This window comes from Sturnira hondurensis, unplaced genomic scaffold (genome assembly GCF_014824575.4).
Source record: "Sturnira hondurensis isolate 20B ecotype Veracruz unplaced genomic scaffold, ASM1482457v3 Scaffold0006413, whole genome shotgun sequence".
Lineage (NCBI taxonomy): Eukaryota > Metazoa > Chordata > Mammalia > Chiroptera > Phyllostomidae > Sturnira > Sturnira hondurensis.
The window spans coordinates 1,355,404-1,369,025 of NW_028079044.1; the positions used below are offsets into that span (position 1 = coordinate 1,355,404).

The 13,622-nt window shown below is 40.3% G+C and overlaps 1 pseudogene; it reads right to left on the reverse strand.

Moving 5' to 3' along the window:
- Positions 1-7,658: 7,658 nt before the first annotated feature.
- On the reverse strand, positions 7,659-12,041 carry LOC118988970 (keratin, type II cytoskeletal 8-like; annotated as a pseudogene).
- Between the last annotated feature and the right edge of the window lie 1,581 nt (positions 12,042-13,622).

A 13,622-nucleotide genomic window follows, 5' to 3' on the forward strand; every position in this document is an offset into this window, starting at 1 on the left:
TGTTCTCAAAGTGCTCCCTCTATTTACCCCTTGAACAAGCTCAGGCTCTGTTTCTAGACTCCCTGACCTGAGGCAGCAATTCTACGTTTATGTTCAAAGAACTCTTTTTTCCCCTTTTGATTATTTCTGTTTTTAGAATCCTGTTCTTGTCACATGAATGTGATCTTTTTTAAAAAATTGTCCTATTTTCTGTGCCATCTCTATTTTTTTAAAAATCTATTTGCTTTGGTCTTGCCTTCACACTGAAGGATTTTCTGAAGTGTCTGGTGATGTGCTGCTGTATTTCCATTCCTTTTCAAGGTCAGGATGCAAAAAAATGGTTAGGAAGGTCAGTGTGAATGGTGGACTTGTCTTTGGCGGACATCCCTGGGAAAAATGGCCATGGCTTATCATCAGGTATCCCCAGACATTTAACGTCCAGTGGCTCAGTTTCTCTGGAGAAGGGTCCCCTCTCTCTTGCCCAGATTGTGTAAAACTGCTTGCCTGGGAAGTATCCTGGAGCAGTGGGGGGAGGCTATACAAGGTCATTGTTCAGTGGCCACTTTCACTGCAGCCTCTGGTTGCAATGCAATTGCTTAGCCTCATGCATTTGAAGTCTAATATATTTGCCTCTTGAGCTTCTCTAGTTCAATTTTTTTTAAAGAAAATAAACCCATCATCTCCTGGCAAGAGTCAGTATGGGGAAGGAGTAACCAAATGTCTGATTATTATTATAGAGACTTTCAAATAAGCTCTCTTTGTTTTAGTCTTTAAAAAACAAAACAAAACCTAGTCATCCTTTCTGGATAACCTTGCTCTTTATTATCTCCAATCAGCATGCATTTAGTTTGAATAGGTTTTTCTACAATATTTTATTTACTTAACAAACACACAGTATTTGTTGTGTGCTGGTGTGTGTCTAAGCACTCCTGTAATTATAACTCATTTCAATAAAACAACAATCATAAAGAAATAATATTATTATCCCTCTTTTACAAATGAGAAAACTGAACACAGGGTGACTTTGCCCAAGTCACATAGGTACTAAACGGAAGTGTTCGATTTTGAATTCAAGCAATCAAAAGTCTGTCCTAAGCCACGATGAGGGAGGAATCCTACCAAAAAACCTGGAATTATCTTCTGGAGGGTGGATCCCCAGGGCCAAGTTTCCCCCACTAGGTGAGTGTTCTAGGAACCCAACTGCACCAGTGTACCAGAGAGGCTGTGTTTGGCTTCAGTGAATTTTTTTTGAAGACTCTGAACACATTTGCCCATTTCATGATGGATAATTTATAAGCATACCTGTCCACACTGTGCTGAGTGTTCATCAGTTTTTGACAAAAAAAATGGCATGATCCTCATGCCCCATCTTTCATATTCACCCAATCTCTCCCCAAGCAACATTTTTTTTTCAGTTTTCCCAGATGAAAAAAATCCTCAAAGGGAAACATTTTGCCAGTGTGGAAGAGGTGAAACCAAAACCAACAGAGGCATTAAAAGGCAACAAAACTGATGAGTCCAAAAGCTGTTTGGGCAGTGGGAAAGAGTCCAGATGGGTGTACTGCATCAAAGGGAGAGTGCTTTGAAGGTGACTGGAGTTTAAACATGTAAGACTAAATGCATGATTTTTTATAAATAAATTCCAATTCCATACTGTTGAGTCTCTTGCCACTTTGCCTAATCTTCATTATGGCTTGGGGTTACAAATATCTGAATTTTATTGAAGATAAATTTTGTTTCCAATCTTGTTTTCGGGTAAATTTCAAGAGGAGGACCTTATCAGGTGTCCGAACTCCTCCTGTGGTTCAAGTTTTAGCCAGGCATAGAGTTGCTTTCCTTAGAGTCCTTTATGGTTAGGGGGGCAGTAGTATTAGAACATTATAACTTGGACAAAGGAAATAAAGGCTTTTTAAAAGTTTTTTGCCGTGTAGTAAGTTTCCAGGGCTTTTGATATTATTCTCTCTCATTCTGGACAAGTTACCTGACATTTTTGAAAACAGCTTTACTGAGGTATAACTGTGCTTACATTAGTTACGTAAGTCAATTATAAATACATAATCTTTAAAGAGTAAGATACTTTTGACAACCAGCAGCAAAGTCTAGGTAATGAATATATCCATCACACCTAGAGTTTCTTTGCACAGTTGGCAATCCTTCCTTCATCTCCTCCCCTGCCAATTCCTCCTTTCCCAGGGTCCACCCCATGACGCTGATCAGCTTTCTGTCAGTATTGATTAGTTGTCATCTTTGAGAACTTAATACAAATGAAATCATGGAGTCATAAAATCTGTACATTTTTTCCTGTCTCCTTTTTCTCAGAATAATTATTGTGAGAGCCATCCATATTTTTGCATGTATTGATAGTCCATTCCTTTTTTATTGCTGAGCAGTGCTCCATTGTATGGATATACCACCTTTGTTTATTTATTCACCTGTTGATGTATATTTGGTTAGTTTCTCATTTTTAGCTATTAGAAATGAAATGGCTATGAATATTTGCATATGTCTTTTTATAAACACATGCTTTTATCTCACTTGGATAAACTCGGAGTAGAATAAAGGGATCCTAGGGGAAACGAGGGGTGTCAAACTCATTTTCACTGGGGGGGGGCACCTCAGCTTTGAGGTTGCCTTCCAAGGGCCAAATGTAATTTCAGCTCCTTAACAGTGGAGGAGTGGTTACATCTATACAGTTCTAAAATTACATTCAGCCCTTTGAAGGCAACCTCAAGGCTGAGGTGGCCTCCGGTGAAAATGAATTTGACACCCCTGGGGTAGGCACACATTTAACTTTATAAGACTTTGCCAAGTTGTTTTTCAAAGTGGGAAACACTCCTGTTAGCAGTGTATGAGCATTCCAATTTCTTCACACCCTCATCAACATTTGCTACAGTCGGTGTTTGAAGGTTGTCAGACGTGGTTGTATAATAGCATTTCATTACGGTTTAAATTTTCCTTTCCCTAATGTCTCAGGATTTTGAGCACCATTTTTTCATGTGTTTACTTACCATCTGCATATCATTTTTTTCTTTTGGTGAAGCATTGGTTAAATTTTCTTTTTAGCTCATTTATGATTTCTTCTTATCATTGAAATTTGAGAACTGGTCCTTAGGTATTCTCCACGCAAATCTTTTATCAGCTATAGGGTTTGCATATTTTTTGTGTGGTTTGTCTCTTCATTTCTTTTAATAATGTCTTAATAATGAAGTTAAACTTACAAACATATTAATCTTATTTTAGTAGTTTATATAAGAATTTTTTGTATAATTCAAGTTCATAAGATTTTCTTTAATTTTTTTCTATACGTTTTAGATTCTATATCAAGAACTATGGTCTATTTTTAACTTATTTTTCTATATGGTAAGTAGCATGAATTAAAGTTCATTCTTTTGCATATAGATATTAAATTGTTTCGACTGCATTTTTATGGTAAAGGCCCTATTGAATTCAGTTGTCAAAAATCAATCGAACATGTGTGTGAATATATTTGCCAACTCTATTCCGTTTCATTAGTCTATTTCTCTATCTTGCCACCAATACCTCAGTCTCTTGATTGCAGTAACTTTATAATAAGTCTTGAAGTCAGGTTGTATGTCATCCACTTTATTTATTTTCAAAGATACTTTTATTTTAACAGGATCTTTGTATTTCCATATAAATTTAGAATTAGTCTGTCAATTTCTGCTGACACCCAGTCTGGTGTATTTCCCACAAATCATTGCTTCTCAGGAATGAGATTCACACTCGACCTGTCCTCAGTGACAAGGCACATGTTCAGTTCCTGTCCGAATGGATCTCAAAAGGGCAGCCCCTAACTCGCTCCTTCAGGAATGTTTCTGCTAGTCAGTGGCGAATGAGATACATTTTGAGGTCAGTTTTGCGGAATTCTTACAAAGGGCTTTGTTTCTAGTCTCAAGTCCCTTCTTAGGCCCTAATTGATTCTATTTGCTTCAAGGACTCAACACATTTTCCTCTCCTTTGGAAATTGCTAACACCCCTCTACCTTTCTCCTAGCGAGCTTGCCTGCAGAATGAAAGGCTGTATTCCTGCTTTTCTCTTTCTTAATGTCCTGAAAGTAAGCACGTAGGCTCTTATTTTAAGAAATTTAGTGCTAATCACTGTGGGGTTTAAACAGATGGTAATAGAAAAAAATAGCATTACCAGGAAACATACAAAAGCTTGAGAAATTTTACAAAATCTTACAGTTGTATTCTCTGGTCCATGGCTCTTGGCTCCTCCCAAAGGGATAACATCCTTTGTTTAGTGTTTGCATTGTTTGTAGGTGCAGTTCCTCATCCACTCCAGCAAAGGATTCTTTATCCACATGCGACAGTCTGCCTGGAGGATATAATTGTCCCTGGGTATTCCATAAAAGGAGGCACTATGTTCCCTCCTGTGGGAAGTTTGTATCTCTGCAGCTGGTCAAACATGGTGATAGCCATTGTCCAGTCCAAGAATGCTGGTTTGGGATATTGCTACACAATGACTCTGCGGGCTATGCAATGAAATCATCCCAGGAAGTCCTGTGAAATGAACAAAATTACTTAGAAGTCTTGTTGAGTGAATTTTCAGAGCCTTGGAAAACAGGGGCCAACTTTTACAGTTCCCAGTAATCAGTGGATACGTTTTAGAGTTTTCCTGTTTCTGAGAGTCCATGGGTAGAGAGCAGGTGAGGACTGAGAGGCAGGTGAGGCCGGAGAGACAGTCAAGGGTTAAGACAAGCAGAAACAAAATGTCTCACACAGTCAACAGTGGGGAGTTACACACAGGTGGCTGGAATCGGAAACAAAGCGTTGACGGTCAGGGAGGAGGAGCCCGTCCTGAGGCAGTGTCGCTGGAAAGCTGAGTCAAAATGATCGTTCATCTGAACAAGACTGGAGACAGTCATTTAGCGTCAGTGACTGTAGAGGGCATAATGTCAGAGTGTCATGCCAGCACTAGGGGAAAATGTCCTTGAAGTCTTTGGCATTTAGCTACACGTGGACCTTTTTTTTTCTCTCAGTCTGGCTTAAAGTGACTTCCTTTGCTGACTTCCTTACATGGCTTTGGCTCACTTAATCCTTTTTTATGAGTTCATAGATTGTGACAGATGGCATGAACACTGAATAGTCCCCTAGTTCATCTCCCCCAATTAACAAATAATGAAAAAAGAAGTGTGCTTATGAAAAACTACGAGACAAGGGTCACATCGTGACGGTCCATGAGGTATGAGGGGAAAGCAACCGGATAGATGTCTACAGGCCTTGGGGAGATTCCTGCTCAAGTCTTTTCCACATTGTGGATTCACCCTCCAAAGCACTTGCCTTCCCTGTGTAATCACATAGTTCAAAGGTCAAATGCAATGAAGCTTTTGAAAGGTTTTTGAAAATTGTGAAGATGGCCAAAAAATAAAACCTAGGACTTGGACAACAATGCATGACTGAGTAGTCCCAGGAACCGGAATTTGGAGAATTTGTGGAAAATTATATGTAGGCACCCATAAGGAGAAAGACACATCCAGCAAATATCTGTAAGCTAGGAGGAAAGGACTCAGTTAAATAACAACAATGACAACAATTGCCATTTGCTGAATGAATGCAGGGTTCTCCTTTCATTCTCACAGTGGCCTTTAGATGATTCCCTCTGTTTTATGAACGAGGTGAGCGAGGCTCTGGCAGGTCAGGCAAACTCTCCAGCGGTCAAAAGGGGCTGAGCCAGGGCTGGAACCCATCAGTCTGTGAGTCCCACGTGCTTAAGTAACCGCACTGCCCTACGTTCCCAATAAAAAGAAAAGCTTTCGGAGGATGTTTGGCCATGATGTGTTATGAAGCGATGGTCTTTGTGTTTAGCCTACCGCTTCCGAACAGGTAACAGGCTTGATTTCATAACTTCCTAAGAGCTTCCTGAGAGGTTGGTAGATTACTCTCCAAGGTGACATCTTAGGGGACAGTGAGGGTTTCAAAGAAGAAAGTAGACTTTCCAGAGGGTGAACTGACAACCCAATTACCTGCCATCCACAGTGTGAGGAGCAAAGGAGAGAGATTGCTTCTGACCTATTGTTTGGAAAATAGGGTGTGAAGTTGCCTCATTAAGAGGGGACAGTGGAGCCTTCTCCTTTACTGATAATGCTTTAATGAGGGCTGCAGAGGCACTGAACCCATGTCAGCCAGAGAGCTAATTAAGCTTAGAAATCACCTTGCTGGATTGGAGAAACAGAAAACCACTTTCCCAAGCCACTAACTCCTTGCAGGAATGTCTCATTAACATCAGGGTTCTCATTATGTAGGACCCAGGGATTTGCTGTCTGAGGGAACACAGCCACTATTTTGAGATGCCAGTGAGAATAGTATGAAGGGGAATGAGAAACTCAAGTAGGTGGGTTTTAGTTTGCTAACAGCAGAAACCAGAACTGACAGATTTTGACAAAAACTGATTTAGACTCCACTACCAGATTTATTAGAAGGAGATTGAACTGAATCTCCTCAACACCTTGGAAATCTATCTTGGTTCTTACATCTTGGGGTGGTTGTGAATATTGAATGACTTAATGCGGTGATTCTAAATGCAGGGATATTTCACCAGTAGGGGTGTGTGTGGCAATGCCTAAATACATTTTCTATGGTCACATCTTTATGCCAGGAGGGTGCTGTTGGCATCCAGTGAGTAAGAGATGCTGCTGAACATCCTACAATACACAAGACAGACCCTCCTCTCCCCCTCCAAAGCTCCTCCTACCCCCATAAAATGAAGAATTACCCAACCCAAAATGCCAAAGTGCTGAGACTGAGAAACCTTGTATCCTGGTACCCAGAAAACTCTCACTCAGCACATAGTTCTCCGTGAATGTCAGAGTCTGGCATCCACAGAGTCTGAACGACACAGAACTGCTCTGGAGAAAAACTCACCAAGCACTCGACTTTTCACTTGTCCCAGATAGTTCACCAGGAACCCGATCTGGCTTGTACCTTCTGCTTCCAGAGAGATTCCCACACGGTTTTTGATTTTTGGCTTCATGAGCTCCCGAGGCAAAGTCTAGTGTTGGCGTAGCTGACCCATGGAAGGCAGATGGCCAGTCATGCTTGAGCTGCCAGGGAAGATAGAAAGAGAGGATCTGACATTTTCAGCTTCTGTAATGGGTGGTGAGACCTACTTGCACCAAGCTTCATAAGATGGGGATTCCGTAAACAATAGGAAGAAATTCAGTTATTCAAAAAGAAAAATAAGCATTCGTGTACTGAGGTATTATAGTCAGTGACCCTGAGAGGTGATTATCATGGGAATTATTGAAAGGAAAACAGTTATCTTCCAATGTTTTAAAACAGTACAGAGTTTATACTGAGAGCACAACTAGAAGAGACAGAGAAACTGCTATCCTAGGTTTTTTTTTCTCTTCACTGAAATTATTAGTACCAAAATTATTCTTTTGTTGTTGTTGTTCTAGTTGGCAGAGCCAGCTGAGACTTTATTTTGGGAGAAAAAGACCCCACTTGATTTGGCTTTTAGTCAGGGGCATGGGTCAGGTATGCCTGACCCACTTGGTTTGGCTTTTAGTCAGGTGGTGCCACAGGGAGTAAATGCCCCCACCTTAACAGTGAGCTGAGGCCCAGGGCTGTGCCTGAGGTGGGTCTCCTGTACCTTCCACTCTGCTACAGAGCTCCTTTCATGCCAGCTTGGAGGACAGGAGGGACCATAGTAGTCATTCACTTGGACAGGACATCAGATGATTCAGATACTAGCTTCCCTTTGCAGGTCTCAATCTTCTTCATAACCACGGTCTTGGAGGAACTGGTGCTGGTGAGGCTGAAGGAGCCAGAGCTCCCACCAAAGCCCAAGCTGGCCTGGAAGCCCAGGCTGCACTTGAGGTTCCCTTAAGCCAGGCTCAGCCCACCTGAGTAGCTGCTGGTGGTCTTGGCATCCCAGACTCCAGCCAGCTCTCCTCACCCTCCAGTAGCTTGCAGTAGGTGGCTATCTCCACGTCCAGGGCTGGCTTGGTGTTCATGAGCTCCTGGTACTCATGTAGCTGCTGGGTCACGTCCTGCTTGGCAGCTCTCAGAACAGCTTCCAGCTCGGCCACCTAGGCCTGAGCATCCTTGATGGCCAGCTCACCACAGTGTTCAGCATCCTTGATGGAGGCCTCCGGGGAAGCCCTCTGGCCTTTGAGGCCACCAGTTTGAGCCTAGATTCTGCTGATGTTCTGCTTAGTCTCAGAAATCTCCATCTTTGTGCAATGCAAGTCATCCCATGCTTCCCAGCCAATACCTAAAGCTCCTCATACTTGATCTTATAGATGGTCTCAGCCTTAGCACGGCTGTGGTTGGTGATCTCCTTGTCATGGACCTTGACCTTGGTGATGATGCTGTCCAGGCCCAAGGAGCAACTGTTGTTTATGGACAGCACCACAGATGTGTTGGGGATCTGGGCCTACAGCTCACAAATTGTGTCATACAGCTGCCTGTAGAAGTTGATCTCATCAGTCGGCCCTTCCAGCTGGGACTCCAGCTCCACCTTGTTCATGTAAGCTTCATCCACATCCTCCTTGATGAGGACAGATTCGTTCTCCATCTCTGTGTGCTTGTTGATCTCATCCTCGTACTTATTCTCCAAGTCCTCCACCAGCCACTGCATGTTGCCTCACTCTGCCTCCAGTCTCAGTTTCTCCTGGACCATTGTTTCCAGCTGCTGCTGGAGGTTGTTGAAGTAGACCTCAAACATTCTGTACATGTTACTGTGAGTCATCTTCTGCCACTGCAAGAGACTGCACTTGGTCTCCAGAATCTTATTCTGCTGCTCCAGTTTCCGCACCTTATCCATGAAGGAAGCAAACTTGTTGAGGCTCTTGATCTCCTTCTCCTGGTTTCCCACAGCCTGGATATTGGGGTCCACCTCTTGCTTCATGGGAGTCAGCAGGCTCTGGTTTACTTGGATGGCTTTGATGGTCCCCATGCTCCCAGCTCCACCAAACCCCCTGGCCAGATTCATGCTGGTGCCCAGGCCAAGCTGGGACCTGCTGCTCACCTGGGACAAGACTGAACAGCTGATACTGGGCCCACTCGAGAACAAGCAGCTGCTGAAGGCCCTGGGGCTAGAAGTGGATACCTTGAAGGACCTCTAGATACCTTACAGACAAGGTTAGAGGCTGGGGTAGAGGCAAGGAGGCCAATCCAGACAGAGATTCAAGAAGAGCCAAAAAGCTGCTTCCCAAAATTATTCTTAACACTCCAACTATTAAGTGGTTACTTCTAGCCAATATCATAGTAACTCCTTCACAGTATTTGATACCTTTGACTTTCCCTGTTGTTTAAAATTATTTATTCTTTTGATTTCTTTGACATCTTTGTCATTTCTTTGGCTGGGTTCTCTTCTACCTGTCTCTTAAACCCCAGTAGGGTTTAATACTTAGATTATTTTCACTCTGTACATTCCCTACTTGAGCTCTCTATATCCATGGGTTCTACCCCCAGCTAGGGCTGACCGATATTTATGGTTAGTGACTTTCCTTATGTCTTTCCCCACCCAAACACTCACCCATACAGCTAGCTGCTTACTTACCACTACTTGATTATCCCAAGGCATCTTAATGTTAACCTGTGTTAACCTTATGTTAAAATGGACAACATTTAAAAATCCTTTTCTTCTACCTATTTTCCCATATTTTCTATCCTATTTAGAGTTGCCAATATTTTCTAAAACACCCAAGTAAGAAAGGAAATATTTTAGATTCTTCCTTATTCCTTGCTGTCCCTATCCAATGATGATTACGTCCTTTTGATTCTATCTTTGTAATATGTTGTACCTGCTTCCTCCTCTCTAACCAAAATTGGTTGTTTACATGTCTTATCTGCCATGTTAGACAGTAAGCTCCTTGAGATCAGGAATATGTCTTATTTAACTTTTTATCTTCCAAACTCAGGAGTAAGACCATCTCTGTCAATATGACTTAAATGTAAATAAAAAAACTATAAACCAATAAAAAATTGTGGTTTGTTTCAGAATTCTTGCAAAACAATTTATCCAGGTAACCAGTTTGTTCATGTGGGCAAATACTTCTTATTGGACAATATACTTCTTACTGGGCAAAAGCTCTTCTCATACAACTGTTTTCTCATCAAGAACTTAAATTTATGTGTCTACTAAACTTAAACTATTATGTCATGAATTTTGCCCAATTCCAACAACCCCCAGTCTTTAAAAAAATTCCCCCAAACTCTATAACTATCCTTCCCTAAGTTCTTCTTTGAAGCACTGATATGCCTATTAATGTGATTTCCTTCCTTGTTGCAATACATCTAATAAATTCAGATTTGCCTGACCAACAGGTGTCTCTGGTGAATGCAATAAAGCATTCAACAATCAGTAGGCCTCAACACAGTCCCTAACATATAATAGAAGCTGAACAAAGTTTTTTTTAATTAAATAGGCAGAAATTCGAGTAGGGTGTGTGTAAGAGAAACTGGATGGGATAGATGTTTCTGCTTATCTATAGTGAAAGGATCCTGCATGACCTGGAAGAAGTATTTCATTGTTCTCATATTAGCAATCGAGAACCCCAGGTGCAGAATGTATATGGCATTTTCTACAGTTCAATCTGAAATGACTCCTTCTTTCACTTTACCCTGGACCAGGCTGTGAGGTGCACGACGTGTCCTTGTTGTTCTCACTCCGATGTCTACTTTGTTCACCTGTGTCCTACCAGCACCTCTGCTTCTAAGAATCTAACATCTTAACCCACAATCAGGATTAGAAATTGGTCTGATACACCAATCTGTACTAAGGTATTCTCTTCAAGAAGACATTTGCACATGGTGGTTTTATGTTTGGAATAAATGAATCTATCAATAAGCTCTATTTCATGAACCAGCGATGAGCCTTACAAAGGGTAGAGGTAGGGTGGGGAATCAATTATATGGGGTTGATCCTTGATATTCTGAAAGGAATTGTCATGGACCCTAAATCTTGGAATTACAGATGTGAATGGACCTTACTACGCCCCCTGCTGAGTTGTTCATGAAGTAAAAAATGGTGAACAAAACAAACCCCACTGAACTGCAGATGCTGAGTTGATGAGCCATCTGCTTGGCTAACTTCCTAGCTAAACATTCCCACCCAACCTCACTCTCCATACAGATCCCAAACTTTATCAGAATTCAAGTCCATGCTTCTGCGGAATTACAAGGTAGTCTATGTTGTCAACTTTGAACACACGTTAACTATTGAAATGAATAATAAATCTAAGAATGATAAGGTTCTACTGTATAAAAATGCTTTTATTTACTCAATTACTTCAAGGTAATCACTCTGAAATTAGAATCCTGGACTTAAAGTGTTTTTATTTTCATTTTGACAGCAGGCATGTTGCTGAACAGAGTAAGTGTCCAATTCAAGTGTTTACTGAAGACACAAATTAATGTCCCTCGGTGAAGTGAAATATAGAGGATGACAGTAATTTGCCTCAGGTCACACAGGAGTCAGTAGTGGTGTCTGATGTGATGACTACACCTGGGTTTTTCTGAAAAATCCCTGTTTATTCCTGTTTTCTCTGTAGTCAAGCCTACTTAGAATTTGTTCAGAACAAAAGCATCCAAACTTGAATGATAAATTTTAAGATTACTCTCCACCTAACCCTAATCTCTCTGTCCCTCTTCCCCTAAATTAGAAACTTATGAATTATTTGTTTTTATTTTTATTTTTGGAAAATATTTTAAAGGCTGATTTGTTTTTCTGGAAATGACAAAATATGAGGTATTTCACAATACCTCATATTGTGAAACGTTTTCTCAACCTAATTTAGTGTACTTTGTCCCAGAATTCAGAGACTCTGAGTATTTTATACTCATGAATTGTTAACATCTTTAAATTAATTAATTTAATATTTATTTATTTTAAAATTTTCTGTTTTATTGAATTTACTGGGATGACACTGGTTAACAAAGTTATAAAAGTTTCAGGTGCACAGTTCTATTATCTGTCCACTGTATGATGTGTTCACCACCCCAAGTATGGCCAAGTCTCTGCCATCACCATTTATCCTTCTGTACCCTCTTCTTCTTCTCAATACCTCTAACAATCACCATGCTGTTGTGCATGTTCATGAATTTTTTTCTCTTTTTTGCTCAATCCCTCCACCCTCCATCCAGTTCCCCCCACAACTGTCAGCCTGCAGTCTATCTTTGAGTCTCTCTATTTTGCTTCTTAGTTCATTCTGTTCATTAGATTCCACATATAAATGAAATTAAATGGTACTAGTCTTTTTTGGACTAACTTGTTTCACCTAGGATAATGTTCTCCAGGTCCATCCATGCTGTTGCAAAGGGTTAGAGTTCCTTCTTTTTATGACTGAGTAGTATTCCATTGTGTAAATATAGCACAACTTTTATCTACTCATCACTGATAGACACCTGAGCTGCTTTCAAACCTTAGCTATAGTAAATAACACTGCAATGAATATAGGAGAGCATATATTCTTTCAAATCAGTGTTTGGATTTCTTTGTATAAATTCCAAGAAGCGTGATAGTTGGGTCATAAGGCAGTTACACTTCTAATTTTTTGCAGTAACTCATACTGATTTCCATAGTGACTATACCAATCTATATTCCCACCAAAAGTTCATGAGGGTTCAAAACTTTTTTCTACACTTGCCAATTTTCTTTCCAGACTTTTAAATAAATGAACTTCCCCTTTTCTCAATAAGGCTAAGGAAATATAACTGGCTTAAGTCATAAATATAGTAGAGCTCAATGAGATTGTCAGTTCATGAAGTTGGACGATCAGTATGTGAACTTCAGTGTGTTAGTTTGTATTGGGTGTCACATAGAAGAGACATGACTTTTCCTGACAAATCTTGCAAGAAACAATATGAATTTGTCAACTTTTTCTATTCCTAGAGGAAAGGCTTCTTCTGCATTTATAGTTTATGCTGAAGCTCAAGATTTGCCCTCATGGGCCAATACAAGATGAGCATTAACTCAATCATACCTTCAGTGAGTATTTATTTAGTACTTGCTCGGTAAGAAGCACAGTTGTAGTCTAGCCAACACTGAGATGGATAAAACAGAGTATTAGTTTTCAAATATCTTTTGGTACATGGAGGAGGCAGAAAAGCTGAGGTTTTATTTTCTCTAAGAGAAGTAAATGAAAGAAATATTTTAGAGTTATACAATTTTAAAAGGGCTCTTGTTCATAAATTTTTCAGATAATATCCTGTTAACCCTCAAAGATACCTGTGAAAAGCAAAACTATCTTTTCTGGGAGGGTTCTCTTCATGTAGACTCATATTAATTTAGGAAAATATTGTGGCTTAGAAATTATCAATTACTTTTTTGTTACAAAGGGAATACACAACTTTTGGGTATGTTTAAAGGAGTGATATCGAGTAATCCATGAAATGAAAAATGACTCTTCAGATATAACTTTGGTGTAATGATGGCCTTTACCAAAAATGATATCCATCAAGCCAAATTATTAGTTATGCTGTCCAGTGTGGTCAATCCAAAATGCCACTTGGTTCCTTACTCCAATGTATGAGAACTTTTAATGCCAATAAATATTTCTTGGGAGAGATGTTAAATTTTCTTCCTCGTGTGAACACTAGGCCTAATTCTCTTGTTTTTGACTCAATAGAGATGGAGAAAATCTGGCTGTTCCCCTAGGAAGAAGAGTATTAAGC